The 14061-nt window shown below is 42.7% G+C and overlaps 1 protein-coding gene across 3 annotated transcripts in view; it reads left to right on the plus strand.

Moving 5' to 3' along the window:
- The first annotated feature begins 12041 nt into the window (after nucleotides 1–12041).
- Nucleotides 12042–14061, plus strand: part of PLS1 (plastin 1) — a 126345-nt gene continuing 124325 nt past the window's right edge. For 2 of the 3 annotated variants that reach the window (XR_014824077.1, XM_021069572.2), the window contains exon 1: nucleotides 12042–12130. The gene's annotated coding sequence lies outside the window, so the exon portion shown is untranslated. Of the gene's footprint in view, nucleotides 12369–14061 lie in introns of all 3 variants that reach the window. The other variant, XM_021069576.2, reaches the window with a different exon arrangement.

Raw genomic sequence — 14061 nt, forward strand, 5'->3', positions numbered from 1 at the left:
CTAGAGACTCTTCTCTTAATGGGGATACACAAAATCTCTCATGCTCCAGGACCCAGGGCAAAAGCAATAATTTGAAAAAAGCCTGGGTTAGACCCACCTGCTGATCTTAAAGACCCTCCAAGAGCGGCAGGAGGCAACTGGAGCTCACCCTGGGGATATAGACACTGGTAGCAGCCATTTTTGGGGAGCGCTTTCTACCACATGGACACTGGAACTGGCAAGCACCATTTTGGAATTCTCCCTCAGGCTTATTAGCACCAGAACCCAGCCCTGCCCACCAGCCTTTTGCACCAGTCCTGGAATATCTCAGGCCAAGGAACTAGCCAGATGGAGACACACTCACTCACCAAAAGGCCTGGGCCTCCTGAGCCCATAGCCACCTTAACTTGGCCTCACATGCCAGAGGGCCCAGACCCTGGCCCTGCACACCAGTGTCAGCATAGTCCTAGGAACCCACAGCCCTACAGCTAGTGACCCTAGGATCTAGCTCCACCCACTGGTGAGCTGGCTCTAGCCCAGAGACCAGCTTCACTCACCGGCAGCTAGGCACCAGCCCTAGGACCCACCGAGCCCCAGCCCCATCCACTACTAGGCCAGAATATCAGCTCCAAGAGCCCTAAACACTGCAGCCAGAAAATCCCAGGACCCAGCTTTGTTCCCCAATGACCTAGTACTAGCCCCAGGACCCAGTCTTACCCAAAGTAGGTAGACAACTGCCCCGGGACCACCAAAGCCCTGCAGCCTGCCATACCCAAAACTAGCCCACCCACCAGCAGGCCCCAACACCCTTCCAGTAATAATACCAGCCTCAGGACTCCTCCCACCCCAACCCCCACCCTAGAACCCTGACCCTGCCCAACAACAGGCTAATACCAGCTCTGAGACATCTTGGACCCATCAGCCATCTGCCCTGGGATCTACACACATTCTTCAGTGGGCCAACACCAGCTTTGGGATACCTCAGACCCTGGAGTCATCCATATCAGGAACTGGCCTCGCCTAGCAGCAGGCTGATATTAGATCCAAGACCTGTAGCTCGGCAACCACGCACTTCAGAACCCGACCCCACCCACCCAAGGGCCAGCACCAGCCTCTGAACCCACCAGGGCCTCACAGCCAGCAGCCTCTGCACAATGTAGGGCATGGCAACCAACCAGACCAGGGACCAGACCAGCCATGTCTACCAGACTTTCCATAGTAATCAGCCCAGCATAACAGAAGGTCCCACAGAGCCCAAATAGGGGACAGCCCTAGCACATACAGCTCTGGTAACCAGAGGGCAGTGTGCCACAGGGATACATAGAATGTATCCTCTCCCACAAAAGTCCACTTCTCCAACATCAGGAAACATAACCAACCTACCAGTTACATAGAAATAAAAACGGAAAATTAAGCAAAATGTTCCAAATGAAGAAAGAAGATAAAACCCCAGAAGAACTAAGTAAAGTGGGGATTGGCAATCTACCTGATAGTTCAAAGTCATGATCTTGAAGATGTTCAAAGAACTCAAAAGAAGATTGGATGATCAGAGTATAAGAAGTTAGAAGTTTTTAACAGAATTATATAAAAAGGAACAAAACAGATGAAGAATACAGTAATTGAAATGAAAAATACACTAGAAGGTATCAGTAGTAGATTAGATAATACAGAGGAATAGATCCATGAGCTGGAAGACATGTAGTGAGAATCACTGAAACAGATAAGAAAAAAGAAAAAGGAATAAAAAGAAATGAGAATAGTTTCAGAGACCCTCTGAGACAATATCAAGCATATAATGTATAAGCAATATAGGAGTCCCAGAAGGAGGATAGAGAAAAGGACACAGAACGTATTTGAAAGCATAATAGCTGAAAAACTTCCTTAACATGGGAAAGGAAACAGACATCGAGGTCTGAGAAGCACAGAGTCTCAAATAGGATCAACCCAAAGAGGACCACATCAAGACACATAGTAATTAAAATGACAGAAAATAAAGCTAAAGAGAGAATATTAAAAGCAGCAAGGGAGTGCATTATGTATTTAAAGAGATGAAAGGAGAAAACTTACAATAAAGAATCCTCTAGGTGGCAAGGCTTTCATTCAGATTTGATGGAAAGATCAAAAATTTTACAGACAAACAAAAGCTAAAAGTTCAGAACCACTAAACCAGCTTTACAAGAAATGTTAAAGGACACAACATTGTAAATCAACTCTACTTTAATAAAAAAATTTTTTTAATGAAATATTAAAGGGATTTCCTTAAGCATAAAGGATCACAATTAGAAACATGAAAATTACAAAAGGAAAAAGTTCATTTGTAAAGGCAAATATACAATAAAAGTAATAAATCCACTACATAGAAAGCTAGTATAAAGGTTAAAAGACAAAAAGTAGTAAAATTGGAGTTCCCGTCGTGGCGCAGCAGAAATGAATTTGACTAGGAACCATGGGGTTGCAGCTTTGATCCCTGGCCTAGATCAGCAGATTAAGGATCCGGCATTGCTGTGAGCTGTGGTGTAGGTCGAAGACGTGGCTTGGATCTGGCATTGTTGTGGCTGTGGCTGGCAGCTGTAGCTCTGATTGGACCCCTGGCCTGGGAACCTCCATATGCGCTGGGGCACCCCTAAAAAGCAAAAAAAAAAAAAAAAGTATCTTTATCTGCAATAAGTAATGAAACGATACACACAACAAAAAGAAGTAAAATATGATGTCAAAATGCAGGGTTGTTAAAATTCATTTGAACTTAAGAGATCCGTAACTTAAAATAATCATATATATTGCTATGTATAGTTTGGGATATAAAGTCAATAACTATGTAATATCTCTGTATGGTGACATATTGTAAAGACTTATTGTGGTGATCATTTTGAAATGTGTAGAAAGGCCAAATCACTATGTTGCGAATAGAAACTAACATAATGTTTTCTTATTTATTTATTTACTGTCTTTTTGTCTTTTTAGGGCCGCACCTGAGGCATATGGAGATTCCCAGGCTAGGGGTCCAATTGGAGCTGCAGCTGCCGGCCTATACCACAGCTCACAGCAATGCCAGATCCTTGACCCACTGAACGAGGCAGAGATGGGACCTGTGGATACTAGTAGGGTTTGTTAACCACTGAGCCAAGAGGGAACTCCAGGAACTAACTGATAGGTTCCCAGGAGGATGGAGATGGACCCCCACCCCCTGACCTTGGAGACCAGCTTTGGACATGAGTGCAGCCCAGCACAAGATCTACACCCTTTTCCTTTTCCGGAATGTGGAGCACAGAGTAACCATCTACAACAATTAACTGCCCTCTGTCATGGGACTTGACCACCTACCCCTCCCTTGACCTTCCCCTCCTCCATCGTTCCTGCCACACGTTTCCGCCATGAACTCCAGCCACAGATTCCTGCCACAGATCCTTTATAAGCCTAGCCCCTCCTCACAGTCAGGGCTGGTGGCATCTTGAGCTCAGCCCGTGCCCCTCTGATGCCTCAGTACATCTCTTTTGCTTTACCAGCTAGGCCTTGTGTGTTCCTCCCTCGGCAAACCTAACACTAACATAATGTTTTAGGTCAGTTATATTTCAAAAATAAACAAGGAAAAAGATTAGATTAGATTAGATTTGTGGTTGCCAGAGGAGGATGGGGAAAGGGGAATTGGGTAAAGGTGGTAAAAGGTACAAACTTCCCAGAGTTCCCACTGTGGTGTAAAGGGATCAGTGGCATCTTCGGAAGCACTGGGACACAGGTTTGACACCCAGCCTAGCACAGTGGGTTAAGGATCTGGCGCTGCTGCAGATGCAGCTTAGGTTGCACCTATGGCTTGGATCTGATTCCTGGCCCAGGAACTCCATATACTGCAGGGTGGCCAAAAAAGAAAGAGTAAAAGGTACAAACTTCTAGTTATGGGATAAATAAGTACTGAGGATGTAACATACAATATGATAAATATAATTAACTGCTATATGTTATGTATGAAAATTAGAGTAAATCCTGAGTTCTTATGACAAGAAAATTTTTTTCTATTTTTTTAATCTTTTATCTCTATGAGATGATTGATGTTCACTAAACTTTTTAAAATAAGTATTTCATGACGTAAGTCAAATCATTGTGCTATACAACTTATAAACATATACAGTGCTATGTTAAATGTCTCAATAAAATCGGAAGAAGAAATTATAAAATAATATATAAAATAAAAAATATCTGGTCTTTCCCAGAGATTCTTCTTATTTGATTGGTTTGGAGTAAGGCGCTTATGTATATATATTTGTCTACTTACCAGCAAATTCAAAGTTCTACTCATATGATTATTAACATTTGGACTTTCTTTCTTTCCTTCTTTCTTTCCTTCTTTCGTTCGTTCTTTCTTTCTTTCTTTCTTTCTTTCTTTCTTTCTTTCTTTCTTTCCTTCTTTCCTTCTTTCCTTCTTTCCTTCTTTCTTCCTTTCTTCCTTTCTTCCTTTCTTTTCTTTTAAGGGCCACACCTGAGGCATATGGAAGTTCCCAGGCTAGGGGTTGAATCAGAGCTGCAGCTGCTGGCCTAAGTCACAGCCAGAGCCATGGCCACACCAGATCCGAGCTGCATCTGCGACTTATGCCACAACTCACAGCAATACCGGATACTTAACCCACTGAGAGAGGCCAAGGATTGAACCTGTGTCCTCATGGTTACTAATCAGATTCATTTCCTCTTCACCACAATGGGGACTCCTGGATTTCTTTTTCTGGTAATTACCCACTTGGGACTATCAATTTCATTTAAGTTATATCCTTTTATTCATTTATAGGGGCATTTTACTATGTTATGGATATTAACCCTTTTCTGGTTTATACTCTGAGAGTATTTTCTTTTTGTCAGTTGCTTCTTGCCATACAGAAATTTTAATTTTTATTGTATTGAATTTGTCCATATCGCTCCTTAATTGCTTCTGTGTTTTGAGTCTTGCTTAGGAAGGTTAACTCCAAGGTTAAAAGTGTACTTTTGTACTTTTTACTAAGAATTTTTTACTTCAGTTTCCTAGTCATTTTCTCTTATTTACTGATTGTTTTTTGGTAAGACATGTTTCCCAGATGGACCATGCCTTTCTTTTTTTTTTTGCTTTTTAGGGCCGCACCAGCAGCAAATGGAGGTTCCCAGGCTAGGGGTCCAATCAGAGCTGTAGCTGCCGGCCTACACCACAGCCACTGCCACGCCAAATCCGAGCCTCATCTGTGACCTACTCCATAGCTCACAGCAACATTGGACCCTTAACCCACTGAGCGAGGCCAGGGATCAAACCCGTAACCTCATGGTTCCTAGTTGGATTTGTTACCCCTGCAACACGATGGGAATTCCTGGACCACGGATTTATCAGGATCAAAGTCCCTTTTGATAGTTTGTGAATAAAGAGGTTTGTTAAGAGATAATATACAGAATCGTGGTGAGAAACAGACATCATAAGAATCCAAGAACTTCCCAAATCACCTGTAAAGGCAGTTGCTAATTCTGAAAAAATCAGGAAACTGCCGAAAGAGGATCATGCCCTCCTTTGCTCCCTATACAATTCAGTTTTCAACCAGCATCTTAAATGAATTGGTGGGACCTAAATCACACCTGGAACCCTACCTACAGGTAAATCTGGGAAACGTAGTTTTTGGCTTTCCAGGAAGGTATTCAAGGAGGGAGTTGGGGCAATCCACAGCCATCTGTTAATGTTATTGATTAGCCCATCACTTTCCCATTATTTTGATGTGTCATCACTTTTATAAATACATCATAGATGAAAAGATTTGGGGAGGGACAATCGGTCTCTGCCACCCTCCTCCCAGCTGTTTTCCTACCTCCTATCTGCTTCAGTTAATGTACACAATTTCAACTAAGGATGGGCAAGGTGTGGAGGGAGTATAAAGAATGTAGTGAACTGCCCCGGATCATCCTTCTATGCCCTAAAACCACTTAACCCTCAATGCCTGTTAGGCTGACTTCATTCGGGAGTAATTCCTCAGCTGGATCTTCCATTTCTTAACTGCTCATCATCTACATCTATTCTGAAATCCAGATCATCTGTTTAGTTCTTTATCTCAGTCATCAAAGTTCTAAATTCCCAGCTATCTAGTTAACATTTCTGTACTTGCAGACATCTTCTCATGGTTCTTTTGAAGGTATTAATTATACTTTTCAAATGTCATCTTCTGATTGTTGTCCAGCAGAAAATCTATTTTCTCTAGTGTCAGTTGTAGAAAAGTCACTTCTCATAGAAATTTTTTCCTGAAATGTGTGATGTAATGTTTAGTTCTCTGTTCAAATTTTATTTTTTATTTACTTTTATTGAAGTAATGTTGATTGAACAATTCTGTATTTTAGAATCTCTATTCATTTTTATTAACTGTAGCCATCTTCTGCTAATTTGGGGTAAGGAACAGAACTTGAAAGGCAAGGATGTGTTGCATCTAGACCTGTGGGAGATTCATGTTCTTCCTGGAAGTCTGTAGCTTCCTGATCCACAGTTTAGACCCATTTGGGGAGGAGAGGTGTTGACTGGCCTATTTGTTCTAGACCTAGATCTCAAGCTACTCACTCTGACCAGCACTTCATTGCACTCCTTCCATTTCTGGATCTCTTTGTTGAGCTTCCATGCCCTGCCCTTCCCCCAACTGTTCCAGCCTTTGCCTTAGCTTCCTGTCTGTATGATTTGAGCCGAGCATTCCTTCTGTTTTCTTCCTCTGAGATGTGATCCTCTCTGTACTCTGTATTTTCTCAACTTTTGCTAATGGCAGTTTTTCTTGTTTTCCTAGGAGATAGATACAGATATAGATATCGATATCTTTATCTATCTATCTCTCTATATATTTTAACGGCCATACCTGCAACATATGGAAATTCCCCACCTAGGGGTTGAGTTAGAACTGCAGCTGCCAGCCTATGCCACAGCCACAGCAATGCTGGATCTGAGGCACATCTATGACCTTTACTGAGCGAGGCCAGGAATCGAACCCACATCCTTGTGGACAGTATGTCGGGTTCTTAACCCAGGGAGCCACAACGGGAACTCCAGATATATATACATACACACATGTATATATTTTAACAGTATCTTCTCTATCATTTCTTGAGACTTTATGCGGTAGGTAGGGTATAGATGTATGTGTTTGATTAGCTGTTTTGATTCAATCTCCATTAAATTGTGTGTGTGTGAGAGAGACAGAGAGATTTTTACATTATTTTCTGTCTTATGTCTCAGATTATTATTTTCTTCTCCAAATGATGTAAAAAAAATAAAGGTAGAGTTAAACCGAATCTTAGTCTTTTTACATTCTTCTTCTCTGTTCCCTTTATTCTGGAAAAAAAAAAAAAGCCAATAAAGTAAATCTGTTTCCACCATACTTCCTGGTATTATCCAGTGTCATTCAAAATGCTCCTACTGGGTGGGACAGTGATATGGCTGATATCTGTCATCCCATTGACCACCAGGGTTGATCTGGCTGAACTGGCTGGCTAGGTGGGTGTCCTTGTCTTCCCTCACCACTCCGTGTGCATCCCTTTTGAAGCTGCATGCTCGGCCAAGGAGGATCTTCCCCGATAGAGGAGGACCATTCTTTGGTCAGGGGTATATGAGTAGCTGCATTGTCTGACAGAACTGCCAAACAAGCTCTCAAAATGCTCCTACTTTTCCTGAAATGGGTGGTAACTTAGTGCTTATAGATAGGAACTGCTTTCAGGATTAGGATCAAAGGCTGGGCTGGTTGGATGTTGTGGTTATAAGCATTTCAGAAACCACCATGCTCTGGGGAACTAACACTAGTTATATTTAGAGAAACTCACTTTATAACCCTAAATGCATGGGTTTTTTGGTTTGTTTGTTTTTGTCTATAGTATGGGATATATTATAACTTTGTTTGAACTACTTATGATAACACAAATCTGGAGTTGTATTTGGGTTGGAATCCTAGCTCACTATTCATTCATTCTCTCTCTGTTATTTAATATTTCTGAATCCCCACTTTTGTCCTTGTGAGAATTAAATGAGATAAAGAACATGGAGTTCCCATCGTGGTTCAGTGGAAATGAAGCTGACTAGCATCCATGAGGACACAGGTTTGATCCCTGGCCTCATTCAGTGGGTTAAGAATCCTGCGTGGTCGTGAGCTGTGGTGCAGTTTGCAGACACAGCTCAAATCCCTCGTTGCTATGGCTGTGGTGTAGGCTGGCAGCTACAGCTCAGATTCAACCCCTGGCCTGGGCATCTCCAACCTCCATATGCCATGGGTGGGGCCCTGAAAAGACCCAAACAAACAAACAAACAAAAAACAAAACAAACAAAAAAACCATGAAGTTCTTGGCACAGCAGCTAGCATTCGGAAAACATGGCATAGACATTAGAGGTGAGGGTGAAGATGATGGTGGTGAGCACTGGAGTGCTGCTCGCTATGGTCCCCTTCCCAGTATCAGTGAGCCTGGGAAAGTAAGTTAACAATCCAGAAGGCTTACTGGGAAGTGTGAAATCAGCAAAGATTATATAAAGTACATTTATATACATATATACATTTTGTATACATGTACATACAATTTACTTTTTATTTAGTCTTCATTTAGTTGTTTTATTATAACAAAAATAAGGAGTTCCTGTTGTGGCTCAGCAGTAATGAACCCGATTAGTATCCATGAGGACACAGGTTCAGTCCCTGGCCTTGCCCAGTGGATTAAGGATCTGGCGTTGCCCTGAGCTGTGGTGTCGATTGCAAATGAGGCTCAGATCTGGCATTGCTGTGGCTGTGGCGTAGGCTGGCAGCTACAGCTCTGATTTGATCCCTAGCCTGGGCACATCTATGCTGCAGCACATAAGGCCCTAAAAAGACAAAAAAGAAAGAAAAGTAATATTTCATACCTCAGTTTTCTAACCCCTAAAGTAATGATAACTTAATAGAGTTCTCCTGGATATTCAATGAGAAAATATTGTAAAGGGCTTAAAACACCGACTGTACATGGTAGGAGTGCAATAACTCTTAGCTATGTTATTAATATTTTTATTCCTTATTAATATTATTATATTACTAATATTTTTATAAGCTGTAGAAGAGCCAGAAAATTATTCCTATTTCAAGTTGGTGATTTTATTTTTTTAACTAATAGTCGGAACACATGATTAAGCATAAATTCATATGATAAACATATATTTAAAATTTGGACTACCTGGAAGAACTGGAACACATGGTTAGTACAAGCAGGCTGCATATATACATTTTTTTTCTTTTTTCTTTTTGCTTTTGCAGGCCAAAACCCTCAGCATATGGAAGTTTCCAGGCTAGGGGTTGAATCAGAGCTACAGTTGCCAGCCTGTGCCACAGCCACAGCAACCGAGCCTCATCTGCAAACTACACCACAGCTCACGCCAATATCGGATCCTTAACCTACTGAGTGAGGCCGGGCATGGAACCCACATCCTCATGGATACTTGTCACTTTCATTAACCACTGAGCTATGATGGGAACTCCCATTTTTTTTTGTTTTGTTTTTAAATAATGCATTGGGCAGATAATTGACCTCTCCTGTGAAGTGAAGTCTTCGGGGAAATCAGACATGACAGATACATGGCTTAGTCAAGAGGTTAGTAGAATTCCAGATCACAGCAACAGGGTGTTGTTCAACTGTCAATGAATGGTCATCCCACTAAATAAAGAGCTCATAGTATTTGATTAAATTTTATCTTTATTAAGGAATGATTTATATAAAATAAATTTCATAAATATAAATGTCATTTTCACAAATGTCAAAATTTGGTTTTGACAGTTGTATACTCATGTGAAATCTCCACTATAATCAAGACAAGATTACTTCTCTGTCATCCCCAAAAGATTTTTACTGTTCCTTTACAGCTCATCTCTCCCTCTATATCTGGTTCCAGGAAATGACTAATTTGCTTTGTGTCAATTTAGGTTAGTATGAACTTTATGTAAATGGAATGATATATTTGTCTCTGGCTTCTTTCCCTCAGAATAATGATTTCGAGATTTATCCATGTTTTCCTTTTCTTTTTCTTTCTTTTTTTTTTGCTGAGTAGTATTCCATTGCATAGATGTATCACAATTTGTTTATCCATTCACCTTTGATGGATGTTTGGATTCCTTCTGGTTTGAGGATATTGTGAAGATGACTGCCCTGAATATTCATATTCGAGTGTTTGTATGAATGTATGTTTTACATTCTCTTGGGTAATACCTATGAATGGAATGGCTAGGTTATATGGCAGAGGTGTGTTTAACCTTTTTTTTTTTTTTCTTTTTTTTCTTAGGGCCACACTTGCAGCATATGGAAGTTCCCAGGCTAACGGTTGAATCTGAGCTACAGCTGCTGCCTATACCACAGCTCGCGGCAACAGTGGATCCTTAACCCACTGCGTGAAGCCAGGGATTACACCCGCATCCCTATGGATACTAGTTGGGCTTATTACCACTGAGCCACGACAGGAACTTCTTAACCTTTTAAGATATATATTGTGAGAACTTAGAACTCCTCTTGTATATCTGGGCTCAGATAAAGATACTAAATCCAGGAGTTCCCGTTGTGGCTCAGTGGTTAACGAATCCGACTAGCAACCATGAGGTTGCTGGTTCGATCCTTGGCCTTGCTCAGTGGGTTAAGGATCTGGTGTTGCCGTGAGCTGTGGTGTAGGTTGCAGACGCAGCTCGGATCCCACGTTGCTGTGGCTCTGGCATAGGCCAGCGGCTACAGCACCGATTAGACCCCTAGCCTGGGAAACTCCATATGCTGCAGGTGTGGTGCTAGAAAAAAGACAAACAAAAACAAAAACAAAACTAAATCCACTAATTTCTCTAAATGGAAGGCAGGGAGAAATCCTTATCCTCCTCAGCTTTAGCCCACCTAATTCCATATTTAATTACGTATCAACTCCTTTGTGTTCCTAAAATAATTTCAACATTCTTCTTCATCTCTCCCTAGCCATTCTGATACCATCTCAGAATTTCTTGGGTACCTATTTTGCATCCAATACTGTGCTGAGCACTAAGGGGCCACACAGGACTCTAAGTTAAAGAGGCAACAAAATAGGGACCCTCCTGTTGCCTGGACAGAGCCGGAGAGACCACAACTACAGGTTATACTACAGGCAAAATACGTGAGAACTCTTGTGGTTGCATTCCATTTACTTGACTCACATGCTATCCTATCTTTGTTTGCTTGTGAGCTGAGGTTATTTATTTTTTAAGCAGGTGTGGCTGTTCAATGAAGAGGAAATGTTATGTGAAATGCCCCCCAAAGGGGGGAGGGGATAGAAAACTTTATTTTTTAATACTATAAGTTTTTCAATACCATATCTGTCTGTCCATCCATCTTTCTTTTCTTTTTTTTTTTTTTTTTTTTTGTCTTTTTGCTATTTCTTGGGCCGCTCCCACGGCATATGGAGTTTCCCAGGCTAGGGGTCTAATCGGAGCTGTAGCTGCCAGCCTATGCCAGAGCCACAGCAACTCGGGATCGAGCCGCTTCTGCAACCTACACCACAGCCCACGGCAACGCCGGATCATTAACCCACTGAGCAAGGGCAGGGACCGAACCCGCAACCTCATGGTTGCTAGTCGGATTCGTTAACCACTGCGCCACGAAGGGAACTCCCATCCATCTTTCTATATCTATCTGTATCTTTTCTCTTGACCAGAGGTTCACAGTATGTGGTAGCCTCAGTTAGAAAATGTTAGAATGCAACTGGTTGGGCCTCATCCTAGATCTACTTGAATCTGAACTCTTGAGTGTTGGATCTGGTTCCAACAAGCCCTCCAGGTGATTCTGCTCCACACTCAAGTTTGAGAACCACTGTGCTAAGTTCCTTCCAATTGTGTAGATGGTCATCCTTAGGCTTGGAGGAGGGTCTGTCCTGTATAGCTGTGGGCAATAGGGATAAGGTTGCCCCAGCACCTATCCACCTCCCCCCCACCTCCTCTTCCAGCACCTGCAACTCCAACTTCAGCTCTTGGCCTCTTGTCTTTCCCTAGGGAGTCGCAGCTAAAACCCGGCAAGTGGATTCAGAGTTTGCTGACCCGGGTGCCGGCCAGGCATGCGTAGTGGTGCGAGCGCGGCCGCCAGGCGGACGCGGCCAGATAGCCGCAGAGCGAACCTGCCGGTGCGTGGATCGCGAGTGCGAGCAGCAGGCTGGAGGGCCAGACGGCTGTGGCAGGTATAGGGTGCGGCGGAGGGGTCCGAGAGGAACGCTGGACTGATAGGCAGGAAATAAAGCTTTACTTCCTTCCTGGCGTGTAGCAGCTCCAGGGAATCTCTCCGGGTTTCTTTAGTTGGAGCGGCGATCCGTGTGCTCGCTGTGCGGTGCGGCGCCGGGAGGTCGGCGGGCGTGCTCCTGCCCCGTCCGGGCAGCTCGTAGTGGGGCAGGTGTTACATCGTGTATTTATGCTTACACAGTAAGCCCGAGAACTGCATTATGATTCTGTGCATGAACTTGGGCATTTTGTAAACTTAACTGTTTTCCTCTCTTTTAAACTTGGGTGGCCGCTGGTGAGGGTTTCAAAGATCCAGCCTGTTTCCCTTGAATTCTGTGACTGGTTTATTTGCCTTTGGCCTTTTGGTGCATAGGATCAATAAGACTGGATGTGACATCGCATCAGTGGTTTTCGGTTTTGGTGCCTTTCCTGGAGCAGGGGGGCCTTTGGATGCGGTGTAAGAATGCCAACTTTCAGCGCGTTTCAGTGCCAAAAACTTTCTGCATTTCAGCTGCGTTTTTAAGTAGAGACTTTGCGAAGTTTAAAATTTTTTTCTCCCTCATTTTTCTACGTTACTGTTACTTCAGGTATCGTTTGGTGCTGTTAAAAGGAAGTTGTCTTTTAAATGAGTACAGTTCTCATTTCTCTCCTCTTTCTTTACCCTGTCATCTTTTGTGGCTCACACAGAGAGATTTTACCCTGGGGCTGAGGTATTGGATACACTTGTACAATGTACAAGGTAAAGGCTGTGAAGTACAAATTTCTTGGATAACCTGTAAGCCAGAAACAAAATTTAAGGGCACATTCTTTTTTTTTTTTTTTTTTTAGTTGATTTACTGTGTTGGGTTAGTTTCAGGTGTACAGCAAGGTGATTTAGTTGTGTGTGTGTGTGTGTATATATATATTTTTTTTTTTTCAGATTCTTTCCCTTAGAAGTTATTACAGAATATTGAGTAGTACTATACCGTAGGTCCTTGTTGATTATCTATGAACATTCTTTAAGTGTTCGATTTATGATGCGAGAGACATGTACAAAGAATAAGCTTAGGAAAAAGAAATTGTTAGTTCAAGAGGAGAAACCTATATGGAAAGGGAATACAGATACCTGCCTTTTCTTCTATCCCCCCCATGATGAATGTTTCAATGGCAGAAATAATATACAGTTGGTTTAGTTTGGGCCTGTGGAGACCTTCGAGGTCAGCCAGTTCAACTGCTTCAGTTTACAAATGAGAAAAACGAAACCAGCAAGGTTAAATGACTTGCTGTGGCCGCTGGAGCCCCTTCTTGGTAAAGCTGGGCCTGCGATCCAGGTTTTCTGATTTTCAGGGCTCTTTTTTACCATCCCCCTGCTGATACTCTTCTCAGAATTTGGTTAGATTATTGCACTTTCTTTTTCTCTTCTGTTTCCTTGTACTTTGTAGTCTAGCTTAAGCAGAAAATTAGTTGTTCCTGGGAGTTCCCATTGTGGCTCAGTGGTTAATGGATCCTACTAGGATCCATGAGGTTGCAGGTTTGATCCCTGGCCTCGCACGGTGGGTTAAGGATCCAGTGTTGCCGTGAGTGGTAGTGTAGGTCTCGGACGCGACTCAGATTCCGCGTTGCTGTGGCTCTGGCGTAGGCCGGTGGCTACAGCTCTGATTCAATCCCTAGCCTGGGAACCTCCATATGCCACGGGTGCAGCCCTAAAAAGACAAAAAAGAAAAGAAAATTAGTTATTCCTGCTACTAAGCTTGCTAGTACCTTGTAAACTCCTTTCAAAGAGTAGCCTCTCATTCAAGCCCCACCTGACAAATTGCTGGTCTTGAAACCTCCCTCCTTCCTTGCCTCAGAATACCTCTCTCCCTGCTGAGGTCCTGCCCATGCTGCAATGTATAGCTCAGGTATGGTCTCCTCC

Source organism: Sus scrofa, chromosome 13 (assembly GCF_054392235.1).
Source record: "Sus scrofa isolate SSC_HxYL_T2T_F1_AM1 chromosome 13, Sscrofa_HxYL_maternal_Yorkshire_Landrace_v2.0, whole genome shotgun sequence".
Lineage (NCBI taxonomy): Eukaryota > Metazoa > Chordata > Mammalia > Artiodactyla > Suidae > Sus > Sus scrofa.